Consider the following 16,252-nt stretch of genomic DNA (forward strand, 5'->3'; position numbering starts at 1 on the left):
GCTCATGTTCATGTCCGTGGTTTCAAGCCAGCTCTTATCATGTTATTTCATGTCCCATGTTATTTCATTCAAGCTTGCTTTACATACCAAGACATTATCAAGCTGATCGCCCCTTTTTATTGCTCCGGGGCCGCATTTCACGACGCAGTACTAATTTATAGGCGACGATATCCTTTCGCAGACAAGACTCGTATCGCTCATCTGCGAGCCCCATCTCATTCGGGGTTTAGTCAACTCTTTATTTTATAATTAGTTATGCATCTAAGGTATCTTTGGGGGCCTTGTCCCAAGAAGCATGTTTTACGGTGGACTCATGATAGAGGTTTCATAGACTAGACAAGTCAGTTATGTTATGTCAGACTTTCGGAGTCGTATAGCCATTTTTGGCTCATTCATGTTATTTCCGCACTCATGTTTAAACAAGTAATTTTGTTAAGTATTATGACTTATTACGTTTTATAAAGGCTCATCATGCATTCACGTTATATTCTGCTTATGTTATGCCTCATGATGATTCAGCAAGCCATGTGATTCGCTCGGTCACATGCAGTAAGGCACCGAATGCCGTGTTTCGCCCAGGCCATGGTTCGGGGCGTGACACATTGCTCCGAGGATTTATGCTTTTAAGGGGTTTAACAAAGAGTGAGGACTAGGAGCCTATTTGGATGGGCTTAAAATAAGCAGTTTATAAGCTGAAAACAGCTTACAAGCCAAAAAAAAAAAAAAAGTTGGGTAGGCTAACTTATTTTTTTTGCCTTATAAGCTGTTTTCAACTTATAACCTGCTTTAGATAAGCTAAGCCAAACAGGTCCAATTATTTTTTTAGGCTTATTTTATGCACAAAATGACTTTAAGCTGGCCAACCAAACACTTAAAAAAACTAAAAACAGCTTATAAGCAACTTATAAGCCAATCCAAACAGGCTCTAGAAGGTGAGGTGTTGGTGTATTTTTGCTCCATTACTATTTGACTTGAAGGAAAAAGGAAAATGAAAACTAATGTACTAACTTTCTTCCTTTTTTTTCTTCAATTTGTCTTCTCTTTGTGTACGTTGGAGTGGACACGAAATTTAGAATGATTTTTTTAAAACTTATAATGCAAAATATCATTCGGAAATAATCTTTCTGCCATTACAAGGTAAGGATAAGATTTGCTTACTCTCTATCCTTCTCATACCTCACCTGATGAGATTTTACTTCGTATGTTATTGTTGTTGATAATATAAAATATAATATAACATGATATGATAATTTTATAATTATATATTATATTATCCTAATTTTATAATTATAAATTATATTATTAGGATAAAATAAAAAAATCTAAAGTTAAAATAGTATTTACATATATAAAAGTTTCATTTTTTTAAAATAGATTAAAAAATTGTATCATGTAAAATAGGATAAAGGAGGAGGGGGGAAAAAAGAGAACAATGATAATTGAATTCACATTTTGATTCGGGAAGGTTCATGACTTTTTTGACTAGCAAATCATCGAGAGCCCTAAAGAATTAGGAAAAGAATATGCGTTTGCTTCTAACTCCTTGAAGGTTAACTGACGTTTCTCTTCTCTTGATTGTGGACTTGAAGCTTTCCTTTCAACTTTACTTTGTGTGAATTTTGATACAAATACTCCAATCATCACGTATTCTTTAATTTGGATATATTATATGGAAAAAGAAATGCCCCTTACAAACAAATTATTACATTCAGGTGAGCTCGTAGGTTACAAGCTGTATCGACTTATACATAATTGAAACAGGAAAAGAAAAAAGAAAAAAGAAAATATAGTTCTTGAAAATGAATGCGAATTTGGAAGAACTAGGTGAGTTGGTTTGGTAAAGTTACAACTGGGCGGATTTTGTGGGCTAAGATATTGTCATCCAACAGTAGCCCATTTCGTAATGGGCTTTTTAAAAGAAGGCTCAACTAAACAAGAAAAGAAGCTTTCTGGTTCTATTTCAACCAGACCCCTAACTAGATAGTCCCACATCGACCAAAAGTTGAAATCTCTTCAGTTTATATATTGAAACCTTATCACGGGTGATTGTCCCTTCGGGGACATCCGATAAAATTGGAACGATACAGAGAAGATTAGCATGGCCCCTGCGCAAGGATGACACGCACAAATCGAGAAATGGTCCAAATTTTTTTGACAATTAAATCCGCATTTTTTGATTTAGCCTCTCCTTTGAAGTTGTATTTTTTTATCTGCATTCACCATTTGGGTAAAATTTGGCATGCAGATTTAGAGTAGATTACTAGAAAGGGTTGTCTGGCGGCGCATGATATCATCGCGTGCCCGCACCTCCAAAGGTGTGTAGGCGGTCTACCCTGACGTAAGTATTGATGCCTGATTTCATGGCTTGAACTCGTGACCTATAGTTAATGAAAATAATTTTATCATTGCTCTACGATGCATCCCACATTCACACGATAAAACTAGTTTTACTGATTTTTTTTTCCTTCGAAGAGCTCTCATTTCACATATATTGTTAGTACTAGTCTCACGAAGCCCGTGTCATGCCCGGGCCCAACTCCAAATATAAAAAGTAATATTTTAATTAAAGAAATATAATTTATTTTGATAATAATTAAACTTCAAATTAGTATATGTTCATTATATAAAAGCAAAACTTTCATTTCACTCCTTTAATATCTTAACTTTCATTTTGATGAAATTATTTACTTCAAATTAAATGCGGAGCCATGATTTGAAATATATGAGCTTTGAATCCTATTTTTTAAAGTTATTTAGTTCTAAATTAATAATTTATACATATGTAATGAACTTTTAAGATAAATACAGAATTTGAACCAAAATGCTACCGAATCCTATCAAATCGGTAGCTGACACTCTAATTCCGCCCTACTTCAAACTCATTTTGTGTTTAAAAGATTAACTTTAGTTAACCAAACAAGAGATTTTAAAGATAACCCGATCTTGACTGATAATATTGTCGTCATTTTCAACATTATATGGCATCATTTAATAATTTTTAAAAGCTATCTGAAAATCATTTTTGTACTAATCTTGGTAAACACATATGAGCTCATTAAAGTATAAATATAAAGTAAAAGAAATGCCTACATATGAGTAAAAGAATTTTCAGAAATTCTCAAATTTCATAATACAAATATAAAGTAAAAGAAATGCTTACATGTAAAAATCTATAATAAGCAACAAATAAAAAAGAAGAAAACAAAGAGCAACAAGAAGCAAGAATATCTAGCGAAGAAATGACTATTTTTTAGGTTAATAGATAAGATCAATAGAAGAAAGCAACAGGGAACATAAAGTGCAGCGGATGGGGCTGTTCCTTCCTTAATCAGGGTCTCGGGTTCGAGCCTGGGTATGAGAAAATCCTTGGTAGGTAGCGCTTCCCCCGATTGGGCCCCTATGCGACGCGAATCTGGATTAGGCAAGCTCCAATGCGGGTACCGGACACCGGATAGAAAGCAGGCAAATAAGGCAGAATGTACGACAGCTTTTAAAAAGTAAACCATCAGAACAAAAAATAAATTTGACTTTAAAATATAAGATCAGAACTTAGAAATAATTAATTGAAAAGTTTGATATTTTTTGGGAAAATTTTGTGAGGACGACAAAAGCCCTTTTGTAATCCCTTATATATAATAGTAATATGAAAATAGTTACCAGTTGAAACAATTTCAGAAATATGTGAACACGAACACTAGTTGATTCCCAGGATATTCCCTTATTGGCTCAAGGAAAGAGAGATGAAAGATATAGCTTGGGAAGTACTAGTTACAAAAATTTGAAAGGTTGATGACACACTCAAGTGGATTTTTTGGTAGTAAAGGACAAGGCAGTTTCTCTGTTGAACGGGCAGATACATCTTTTCTTTACATTTAATCCCCTGGATGATCATCCAAGTTTGTGGATTTGCCTCCAAATATCATTTTTGTTCTTTTTAGGACAATAAAGTCACTCAACTATCATAATTTTCCTCAAAATATGCTAAACATTTCAAAAGTCTTCTTTTCTCCTAGTTGGCATGCCATGTCATTAATTTTTTTAATAATCGACCTATTTAACTCATCAAACCCATTTAACCAAACTCATATTTTATACCTAATCAAATATGATCCAGTTTATTTTTTCAATTTAAAAAAGTCACGTGGCTTATTATGATTGACCGCATATATTAGTTAATTTAAAAATTAAACCCACTCATTTTTTAAATCCAAATTCGCTGACCCCTTTTTTTAACCTAAATTTTAATTAGACATAGTTTTTTCCTTTACTAGATAGTTACTTTGTTTCTTCTTCTTTTGTTTCCATGTGTACAATAATTATTAGTATAAGGTTTTTTGTTCCAATGCGATAGAAGATGTATATACTTATTTATGTGTTTACCCAAATAGTAGTTACTACTTTGTTTCTTTTTCTTTTTTCTAAATCTATAGGCTACCGTAATTATAGTAAAAGATTATTATTTTTTCAATGCAATGGAAGATGTACCAAAAAACTGCCAAATTTGTGTGTAATTTCAACAATCTTTTTAACAAATATCTATCAGATTAAACGGCTAAGAGGATTTTGGAAAAAATATGATATTTAAAAATATTTGAATTTAAATAGAAAGATAAAATTATTTAAATCAAATATAAATTTGAAGGTAATATATTTGAATTGAGATAAAAGAATCTTAATTTGAAAAGAGGCTTAATAGAAAGTATGGTTTAATTCAATTGCTTTTTAATCGGGTCATATTTGATTGAGTATTAAATATGAATTTGGTTAAATGAGTTTGATGAGTTTAATAGGTATATTATCCAAACAATTGGCTTCAATGACATGGCATGCCAACTAGGCGAGAAAGAGACTTTTGAGGTTTTTAGTATATTTTGAGGAAAATAGTGATAGGTGAGTGACTTTGTTGTCCTAAAAGAAATAAAAGTGATATTTGAAGTCAATTCCCTAAACTTGGATGATCATTTAGGGAATTAACTCCATTTGATTTTACTAATTCATCTCATCATCCCACTACCTTTAAACCAAATTTCAGGTTCAAGTTCTAAAAATAAAAATAAAATTGGTGACTCTTATTAGCGTCCCACATTGGTGTGGGGTGGATCAATTTGCTTTCTATAATGATGTTGGACAATCTTTACCTTATGAGGTAGTTTTATGAGGTTTAGACCACCTATTTTCAAAATTATTGTAATTTCTGTATATTAACAGAGTGTTTGGATTGACTTTTTGAAAGTAGCTTATAAGCTAAAAGCCAAAAGTCATAAGTTGGGAAGACCCAACTTTTGGTTTATTTTTTTACTTTTTTGGTCTAAAAGTAAGTATTTAAAAGCACTTTTTATCTTTTTCAAACACTATAAAAATTAGAAAAGAGTTTAAAAGTCAATAAACACTTAAAATAAGCCAATCCAAACACCCTCTAAAAATGGCTTGTAAAGCTACAAAGTGTATTTTCCTACTAGCCCAAGTTTTTCATGTTACAAAGTGTAGTCCACAAGCAGCCCATTTCGTAATGGGCTTTTTTTTTTAAAGAAGCCTCAACTAAACAAGAAAAGAAGCTTTCTGGTTCTACTTCAACGAAACCCCAAACTAGATAGTCCCACATCGACTAAAAGCTGAAACTCTCTTTCGTTTATATGGCAAAACCTTAACACAAGGGTTTGTCCCTTTGGGGACATCCGATAAAATTGGAACGATACAGAGAAGATTAGCATGGCCCCTGCGCAAGGATGACACGCACAAATCGAGAAATGGTCCAAATTTTTTTGACAATCCAATCCCCCATTTCTTTTCTCTGTTTATGGTCACAATGTTTTTTTTTTTCTCCATTCGGCATTTTTGATCTGGGCTCTCCATTTGAAGGCGTTATGGTTTATACAAACCAAATTAAAGTGTTATACGGTGTTGGAAATTGATCTTCTATTTATAATCTAAAAATTAATGAAGGCATGAAGGCTTTGTTGTTTTTCAATCTTAGCTGCACAGAAGTTCCATTCACGCAAACTGCTAATGATGCACCATTTCATTTGATGGAATTTCATTTATTTTCGTGCGATTATGCTGATTCTGTTCATTTTTACAGTTACATGCATGTATCTTTAGTACCGTAGCTTCATCAGGTATTAAGTTGTTTTTTTTTTTTTTGGGGGGGTGTGTGTGTTACTAATCTAATGTAGCAGTGTTTGCATGAAAAATATATCTTGATTGTCTTTAAGCACTGAAACTATTAATAGACGCGAAGGCGGATACATAATTTAAATTCTATGGGTTTAGTAAAGTCGAATCAACGCAACGTTTGTAAGATTATCAAACTTCAAATAACTAGCTAATTACTTTTTGTATGTTTTAATTTCTAATTTGATGGCTCAAAAAAAGTTCTTAAATATTTTACAATTAATTTTTTTTCTTTTTGCGATACATAGAACGTGCTAAGTATTTTGAGATAAATGTGCAATGCTCGTTCCCTGAGACTAGTATAAATTAAAAGGGGAAAAGGAAAAAGAAATATAGTGCTATAAAATGAATGCCAAATTGGAAGAACTAGGCAGATTTTATGGACTAAGGTGTTGTCATCCAACAGTAGCCCATTTTGTAATGGGCTTTTGAAACAAGTCTCAACTAACTTTTTTTTGCGCGGATTGCCCTTCTTTTGGGGTGGTCTTTAAATTTCGCTCTCACTATTTTGGTCTTTAAATTATGCCCCTATATATTCGGTCTTTAATTTTTGCCCTTCGCATTGCAACTTTGAGCTTTCACGCAGAAATCATGAGGTTCTAAGTTCGAACCCCCGCTCAAGCATAAATTAAAAAAAAAAATTACAAGGCAAGGTTTGAGTCGCGTGTCTTAAGACCGGACCCTTAAGATACTTGTTAAGGAATTACAAATTTTATGGGGCATACTTATGCCTAATAGGCAGTGACTTGGCATAAGTATGCTTGAAGTCCCAGCATAACTTTGATAATTCCTTCACAAGTTTATGCACGCGGGGCATACTTTTAATGGGCAAACTTTTATGCCTGGGACCGCAAGATAAACTTGTGAAGGAATTATCAAAGTTATCTTTGGACCCGCATACTTATGCCAAGTCCGCCCATAAGGCATAAGTATCGGTCCGCATAACTTTGGTAATTCCTTCACAAATTTATGCCGGTGGGGTCATACTTTTAATGGGCAAACTTTTATGCCGGACCTGGCATAAACTTGTGAAGGAATTATCAAAGTTATGCCGTACCCGGCATACTAATGCCAAGTCTGCCCATAAGGCATAAGTATGCCGGGTCCGGCATAACTTTGGTAATTCCTTCACAAGTGTATGCCGTTGGGGCATAGCGAAATTTAAACTCTGCCTTGCGAATTTTTTTTAAAATTTTGACTGCGTGGGTTCGAACCTGGAACCTATGGGTATTAGCCGAAGGGCAAAATTTAAAGATTTCAAATATGAGGAGCAAAACTTAAAGACCAGAATTGCCCCTCAACTAAACAAGAAAAGAAGAGGCTTTCCAGTTCTATTCCAACGAGTCACCCTAACTATATAGTCCCACATCGACCAAAAACTGAAATTTTCTTCATTTCATATAGTGAAACCTTGACACTTTTATTTAGGGGTGTATATGGACCGGGTTGATTTGAATTTTTTAAATACCAAACCAAATTAATTGCGTCGGGTTTTTAAATTTATACAACAAACCAATAAAATTCGAGTTTTTCAACCTCGGATTTGCTCGGGTTATTCGGTTTTCTCGGGTTATTGGGATTTTTTTTTCTTTTCGAAATAGTCTTGATACAAAATATATAACTTTTACTTCAAATATTTCTTTAGTCCTAGCAAGATACAACTATGTAATTAAGGTGTTTCATAAGAAAATAACACAAAATGTGAGAAGAGTGATGTCATTGTATTAAAATATTCAACAAAAGATAATAAAATCGGTTAAAATAAATATTGCTAATTAATAAGCCACAAAGAAAATGACCATAATTTAAAAATAATAAGTCATGCTAAAGTGAGTACAACTAATAAGTTGTATTAATTACATGACAATAAAAAAAACTTAAGTTATGTATCTTCACTCTCTAAACCAATTATGCAAAACTAAAGAATAGATATCCAACATTATTGTCATTCCTAGTGGTAAATTGAATTTCTTTTGTTAGTATTAGTGTTGAGTTGGTTTTGTTCGGACTTTATATGAGTTACTAACATCCATAGGATATAAAACTTATTCACATTCAAAATTCTAAGTTCAAGCTTGAATAATATGATAATAGATAAAAAACTACGAAAATTTTTAAGAAATATTTATAAATTACATTACAAATAAATATTTTTATGTATAAAATATTTTAAAAATTGAATACATGTAATGTTGGGTTGGTTTGGTTCGGTTTAACTTTTTTTAGTTAAAATCAAACCAGATCAATTATGGTCGGGATTTTTTTTTTTTTCAACACCAAACCAAGTCAAACCAAATCACTAGTCGGGTTTTTTTCTCGGTTTGACTCGGTTTATTGGTTTGGTGCGGTTTGTCGGTTTACTTTGTACACCCCTACCTCTGTTTGTCCCTTTAGGGACATCCGATAAAGTTGGAACGATATAGAGAAGATTAGCATAACTCCTGTGCAAGGTTGACACGCACAAATCGAGAAATGGTCCAATTTTTTTTGACAATCCAATCCCTCATTTTTTTTAATCTCTGCTTCTCCCTTTGAAGTTTTTTTTTCTTAATCTACATTCTCCATTTGGGTAAAATTTAGCATGCAAATTCAGAGTAGATTACTAAAAAGGGACGACCGTCGGACGAATCAAATCCGCCATTTTTTTTTAATCTCTGCTTCTCCCTTTGAAGTTTTTTTTCTTAATCTACATTCTCCATTTGGGTAAAATTTAGCAATGCAAATTTAGAGTAGATTACTAAAGAGGGACGCCCGGCGGACGAATCATCTCGTGTTCACGACTTCACGTAGGTTCCAGTAAGGGCCGCACCTCCAAAGGTATAATATAGGCGGTTTACCCTGATGTAAGTGTTAATATTTGATTTTGGTTTGAACCCGTGACTTATAGGTCACACGGAAATAATTTTATCATTGCTCCACGATGCATCCCGCGTTCATGTGGTGAAATTAGTTCTACTGTTTTTTTTCTTTTTTAAGAAGAGCTCTCACTTCACATATTGTTATTATCAAAATACTTACCAGCTGAAACAATCCAGAATATTCCCTTATTGGCTCAAGGAAAGAGAAATATGAAAGATAGCTTGGGAAGTACAAGTGACAAAATTTGAATTGTTGATGGAACTGAGGTTGCTACTGGCTAGAAAGTTCAAGTGGATTTTCTGTTAGTAAAGTACAAGGATTTTTTTTTTCGTTTTTCATCCTGTTTTCTAGGGCTGGGCGTTCGGTATTCGGTTCGGTATTTTCAAAGTTCGGGTTCGGTAATTCGGTAATCGGTAATTCAAAGCATATATCAAATAACGAACTTTTAAACTTCGGTTCGGTGAATTTAATCGGTAAATCAAACTTTGTTCTAAGACAGATTCGGTAATACCATATTTAAGTCAAAGTCCACTGTATTAGAATGCAAGTATAATATGCAAGGGGTCAATGTAATTAGTAACAACAGCAACAGTTCCAGAATTGAAGACATTCTACTCTAGTTAGATCTTTAAAAATCCTTAAGTTATTTCAAACAAACGACAACCCCAAAAAATAGCTACTTATAAATTCTTAGTCCAATATCTCATAAGTCATAATACAGCAGCAATCCAAGAAAAGAAAAGATCTTGTCCACTGATAAGCTTAGCATATACTGATGAAAAGTGAAAGAATACAGAGGGCTCCATCTTAGGAATAGGCACCTATTTTTTTATGCAGTTGGCCCTTCAAAAGATTCTCGCTCACAACACATCTAGCTATAACAATATGGCATTGTTCCAGTGGCACACATTTTTGTGCATCTTAGTATAACAAAATTCATCTGTTTTCCCGAATTCAAAATTGCTATAAAGATTTGAGCTTTCTACTTTCTTCAACTAGATTCTCCAGATAAGAATAGAAAGTCAAGAATTAAAGAGGGAACAATATTCAATTGCAAGACATATTTGCAGAAGCAACGACTATTTTGTAGCAATACACCATAGCAAAGACATATCGATAGTATAAAATAGGAAAGTAATCTGTGAGGCTCTTTGTCAAGAAAGACAAAGAGAAATTAAGGGTTCAAAAGTTTTGAAAGACTCACAAGGGATTAGTTAAGGAGAAAAGAAGAGATGACCTTCCCCATCCATCCCATCGAGGTTGATATGTCTCTCTTTAAAGTGTCTCGGGAACCGACAAGCACACACAAGCTCCTTTACCACCAGCCTGTAAGGTATTGATTCGCATAAGTTAAATCTCCAACCATCAAAATCATGGAAGGATCATTCATTATGAGATGATCAATGGTTGTGGTTGTATTGCTTGTAAGGCCCAAGTCGCCAACAACTCGCTATTCGTCGTGGATACTTGTTAGGCGTAGGCAATGCGAAGGTCTCAAATTCAAGTTCCTCACTCATTGCGTTAAAGAACTATCCCCACACTTGTAGTAATACTTCGTTTCGGTTCAAGACCTATGGAAAAAAAAAGAAACTTCTCATTTTTGAACAAAAAAAGATTAATTAGCCGTCACAAAATAACAATGGCATTCACAAAGTGGTAGAAAGGGCCTAGATGTACATTTGACATGTGCCAATCCTTAAAAGAGCTCGAAATTTATCCTCCACACTTACAAGAATATTTTTCGTATAGTCGCTAAAATACTAATGAGGTTTCCATTGTGATGAATGACCATTCCACATGCAAGCCTAAAATTAATAGATCGAACCTGGATTACTACTTATTAGAAGAAGAAATGAACTCGGACCGCAAATGGCCGATACACGCCCCATAGTTTACTTACAACAATAGCGTTTTTACACTCGCTTAGTATTCATTAGAGATCGGACTGCTACATGAACATCATTGTTAGTCTAATTATCTTTATGATCCTCTACATCCTGCGAGTAATCTACCCAATAAAGATAAACCAAAACACATAGTTTAGCATGTGCTGGACATAAAATTGTTACAACTAATAACATGAAAATAAGCGGGACATGACACTACCAAAACAGGGTTTTGGGACGCCACTGAGCACATAAAAGATACTATCCATTTATATCTTTCTCTCCCAAAAACAACAACAACGAAACATTGTAACTGTAAAACAAAATCAAAAAAATACAATACAGAAGCTATTAAAGAAGCTTAAATTAGTGAATCTCACCATTGTTTTCTCCTTGACGTGTTTAGACTCGTTAAACACGTCAGAAACCAGTAATCGACTTCAAACGTTGTCGTTCACGCAAACAATGCCAGCGCCTTCTTAAAGGGGTGTTCGGGTCGGGTGTGGAAGATGAAACGATGTCTGTTGGGGTTTTGGAGGCCGAGATGATACGATTTTGAGGCCGAGATGAAACGATGTCGGGAATGCGAAGTGATCGATGACGACGACGAGACGATGTCGGTTACTTAGGGACGAAGGTGAACTGATCGATGACGACGATGAGACGATGAAGGATTGAAGGTGAGCTCGGTGAAGTTACACGTGTTAGTGGACTTGTGGTCTTAGCTCTTAGGGATTTTTACCGATCTGGGCCATATCTGGCTATTGGATTTCCAGATTTGGGCTATTGGATATTGGATTTTCCGGACTTGAAATGTTTTACAATGGGCCTTTAGCCCTTTAGCCCCTTACTCCTGTACAGTATTGGTAATTAATTTCGGTATTCGATATTTACCGAATTACCGAACGGTATAATGGTAAATACCGAATATCGAAACCGAAATTCTAAATTTTATATTTCAGTACCGAATACCGAACCGAATTACCGAATACCGAATACCGAAATACCGAAATAGCCGGTTCGGTTCTGCAGAATTCGGTTTTCAGTATTTTATGCCCAAATTTCACCGTTTTCGCATTTTCGTTGTGGCCCGAATTAGAATTTGTTCAGGAAAATCTCCCACTTTGGAGGGTAAAAGCTCCTTATTCCATTCCAGAACTCCAACCCAAGTCCTTACACCACAAAACTTTTGTGATAACGATAAGGCTTTAGCTCTGCAGTGTTCTGTTGAACTGACATATATATCTTTTCTTTACCTTTAATTTCATTCATTAATCCATCGCACCATACCTCTACCTTTAAATAAAAGTTCAGAATGGATAAATTCCTAGTAAGGAGCCACTTCTCCCCTTACTTAGGCATACGTGGTGAATTCAGATTTGTCGAGCCATTGAGTTTAGATATTTTCTTTACATTTGATTGTATTACTCCATCACACCATCTCTCTAGATTTATATTAGATTTAGAACCCAATCATTGTCACTTGAAGTCGTCATTTTAAAATTCAAAACTTATAAAAGTTTAAACTCTGACTCTGCAACTTAATATATATGTAAAAAAATATTAAATTCACGTTCATTTATAAGTCATAAGCTAGATGATCCTTTGTACCTAATTGAAAAGGAAAAAATAAAAAAGAAATACTGGTTTGGTAAAGTTGCAACTTACAACTGGATATTTTATGGGCTAAGGTTTTGTCATCCAACAGCAGCCCATTCCATAATGGGCTTTTGAGAGAAGCCTCAACTATAAACAAGAAAAGAAGAGGCTTTCTGGTTCTATTCCAACGAGGCACCTAACTAGATAGTCCCACATCGACCAAAACCTGAAAGTCTCTTCAGTTTATATAGAGAAACCTTAACCACTGCGTTTGTCCCTTTGGGGACATCCGATAAAATTGGAACGATACAGAGAAGATTAGCATGGCCCCTGCGCAAGGATGACACGCACAAATCGAGAAATGGTCCAAATTTTTTTTAACAATCCAATCCCCCATTTTTGCTCTGTGTTTATGGTCACCGTTTTTTTTTTTTTTTGCTCCATTCGACATTTTTGATCTGGGCTCCCCATTTGAAGGCGTTATGGTTTATACAGACCAAAGTGTTATACGGTGCTGGAAATTCATCCTATGTTTATAATCTCAAAATTATTGAAGGCTTTGTTATTTTTCAGTCTTAGCTGCACACAGAAGTTCCATGCATGCAAACTGCTAATGATGCACCATTTCATTTGATGGAATTTCAATTCTTTTAGTGTGATATGCTGATTCTGTTCATTTTACAGTTACAGATGTAGCTTAGTACCGTAGTTTCATCAGGTATTAAGTTTATTATTTTTGTGTGACTAATCTAATGTAGCAGTGATTGCATGAATGATATATCTTGATGGTCTTTAATGTATTGAAACTAGTAATAGACAGTCAATGAATCGTGGTATAACTTATGTGAGTTAAGCGTACGTCACGGATTTTGATTGCTATCCTAAACAAAAGCCTGCATTTAAGTGCGCCATTGACCCTCGAGAATTTTTCGATTGTTAGAAAAAAAAAAAAAAAAGGATCAAGCTAAGCTTATAACTGCATATAATGCTCTAACTCTTAGATAGGTAAATTTGGCAATGGTTGATGGAACTGAAGTTGCTATACCGGCCGGAAAGATCAAGTGGATTTTTTGTTTGTAAAGGACAAAGCTTTATTCTGTTTTTTGGTTTCCCACCTGATGTTTGGTATCCGCTTTGGGACCGGATTAATTTGAATTTGCGCCAAACATAGGCCCACTCAGTGGGTAAAGCTCTCCCTATCAATTCCGCTCCATTCTCAGGACTCAAACCCAAAACTTCTAATTGAGGATGAAAGAGTATTTGTGCTTTCCAACACAACTTTAATCAAAGCTTTTCTTTCATTTGATTCTTTAGTCCATGGCACTTGCACCAATCACCATCCCTCCACTTTAAACAAAGGTTTAATTTGGGTTCGAGTCCTAAAAACATAGAAATTCCTAGTAATTAGGAGCCGCTTCTCCTATTAAGTAGTCTTACGCAATGAATTTAAATTAATCGAGCCAGTGAATTTAGATCTTTACATCTAATCTTATTAATCCATCGCATCATTCCTCTACCTTTAAACAAAGGTTTAGATCTGAATCCTAAAAATGGAGAAACTCCTAGTAAGGACCGTTTCCTCCTTTACTAGTCCAACATGGTCACATTAGTCGAGCTAGTAAATTTTAATACCAGATGCATGAACAAAAAAAAAAAATTATAGGACGTGCCAAGTCTGGCCTATTCAATTGGTAGTTGATCGAGTTTTGTAAAAATAATATAATCTAATAAAGAACTATATCCCTGAGATTTTGCTCTGAGCTAGGTTTAGATTCCATCAACCATTTTCTTAACTTAGGAATCTTGCAGCTTTCTAAGTAATTTATTCTACTTCCTCAGTCTTAAATATTATTGTATTTATTTTCATCTTTGGAATCTCTTGATACTCACTGTTGATGCTAAAAATAGAAATACCAGTAGGTAAATTTAACCGTTTTTACTCCAGACAATTTGGCACGCCCAAGTACTCAACACTCAACTACACATTACTTTTGTCAAACGAATTTTTTGAGTGAAACAAATGGGTTGTTTGCAAAGTTGATTTACGTAAATTTATTTTTTAGTTCATCATTTAGATTTTGTCGTGCAAATATAACTTTTCGAACAAGTTATAATGGCGTCTGATGTTTATTCATCTATTGCTCTACTTTCCGGAGAAAACATTAGACTATCGTCTAATATTTATAATAACTTACAAATATTTTAGACCGTTATCTGAAACTTTCTCATAATTTGCTAAAAATGATCTTTAGACCTTGATCTGAAGAGTCCATAAATTGTAACAGTGAGTATCACTTCATTTATCTTATTATATGTTGTTATTACTGTCTATTATTATTGTTGTCTTGACACCTTCACTTGAGCCGAGGGTCTATCAGAAATAGCCTCCCTACGTCCCATGATAGGGATAAGATCTGCGTACACTCTATGTAACACCTCGTACCTTTAACTTAAGCTTTGACCATGATCCTAGACTTAGAAAATCAGATAAAGAATGTGGGAATGGGAATTTCCCTGTTCAGTTGTAAGATGGGGTTTTACGCCCATGAACAGTGACCGTATTTCAGTATACGGGCTGTATTTCAAGTCGTAAACTGGCACCAAAGATTTCTGAGCATTATGGAATTTGGCATTTGGATGTTACATTGTTAAATACGGACCGTATTTCAAAATATGGCCCGTATTTCAAAAATTATTTGGAATTTGGGAAAACTTCCTTGATGAAAGTTATAGAGCTTTGAAATACCTTTCCAACGGTATATTATGGGGGTCAAACGGACATCTGTGCAAAGAGTTATGGCCATTTTACTGAAGAGACGCAGTGCAGTCCATACGGAATACGGACCGTATTTCAAAATACGGCCCGTCTTTCAAAATACGGCCAGTATTTAACTGAGGGTAAAATTCAATTTTCTAGAACAGTATATATTCGTCCATATCAGTTCAAATCATTATTTTTCATTTCTTCAAGCCCTAGAACGACCTCCTACCCTCTTCCATCATCAAGAACACCAAGGTAAGCCTACTCTAATTATTCCAAGTCAATTTTAATATATATCCTTGTAATCTAAACAAGAAATCATCATTACTAAACTAGGGTTTTCAAGAAAACCCATCTCAAGGTTCAAGAACTCAAGATTTTGGAAATCTTCTTCAAAGTTAAAGTCTTTAATTCAAGTTTGGAGCATTACCAGGTATGTAGAGTTACTATCTACGTGTGGGAACATCATTGTTCTTCCCCACGCCTCATAATCCATAAATTATGATTCTCTACGAAAACTAGGGTTTCTATACCATGCTCATAACAACCCTAGGTCCATGTCCATGATTATATTACGTATGAATTCCTATTATTCTATCATTGTATTCTTAATAACTCCATATGATTATTGAGAATCAGTCCGTAATCCATGAAAACCCATATATCTCATTCCATGGGTTCTTACATGCAAGTTATGATATGCTATGATATTTTTCAAGAAAATACTATGTTTTACAAGTTCATGCAAGCAAGCTATAATTCATGATATCCATGTACAAGCAAGTTATATTCATGAAAACCATGGGCAGCAAGTGCCACTTATTTTACATGTTCATATTTTTGGGAGTTGCATTAATTACCGAGAAGGCTTCAAACAGCCTGAAACTACGTAGCCACCGTAGGATGAGGATTGCTCCACCCATGCTTAGGACGATCACTCATAATGACTGGATCCTTTCATAATATTATTAAATCT

General features: G+C 34.5%; 1 protein-coding gene and 4 non-coding genes across 5 annotated transcripts in view; all 5 read left to right on the forward strand.

Moving 5' to 3' along the window:
- Positions 1–16,252, forward strand: part of LOC132038994 (spindle pole body component 110) — a 112,807-nt gene that overhangs the window by 5,431 nt on the left and 91,124 nt on the right. The window lies entirely within an intron of this gene.
- LOC132041254 (U6 spliceosomal RNA) lies at positions 2,049–2,151 on the forward strand. Its single transcript, XR_009410957.1, has one exon. It is a non-coding gene; the product is annotated as a U6 spliceosomal RNA (small nuclear RNA).
- On the forward strand, positions 5,660–5,762 carry LOC132041256 (U6 spliceosomal RNA). Its single transcript, XR_009410959.1, has one exon. It is a non-coding gene; the product is annotated as a U6 spliceosomal RNA (small nuclear RNA).
- On the forward strand, positions 8,556–8,658 carry LOC132041267 (U6 spliceosomal RNA). The gene has a single exon (XR_009410969.1). It is a non-coding gene; the product is annotated as a U6 spliceosomal RNA (small nuclear RNA).
- Positions 12,789–12,891, forward strand: LOC132041257 (U6 spliceosomal RNA). The gene has a single exon (XR_009410960.1). It is a non-coding gene; the product is annotated as a U6 spliceosomal RNA (small nuclear RNA).

This window comes from Lycium ferocissimum, chromosome 12 (genome assembly GCF_029784015.1).
Source record: "Lycium ferocissimum isolate CSIRO_LF1 chromosome 12, AGI_CSIRO_Lferr_CH_V1, whole genome shotgun sequence".
NCBI classification, from domain to species: Eukaryota; Viridiplantae; Streptophyta; class Magnoliopsida; order Solanales; family Solanaceae; genus Lycium; species Lycium ferocissimum.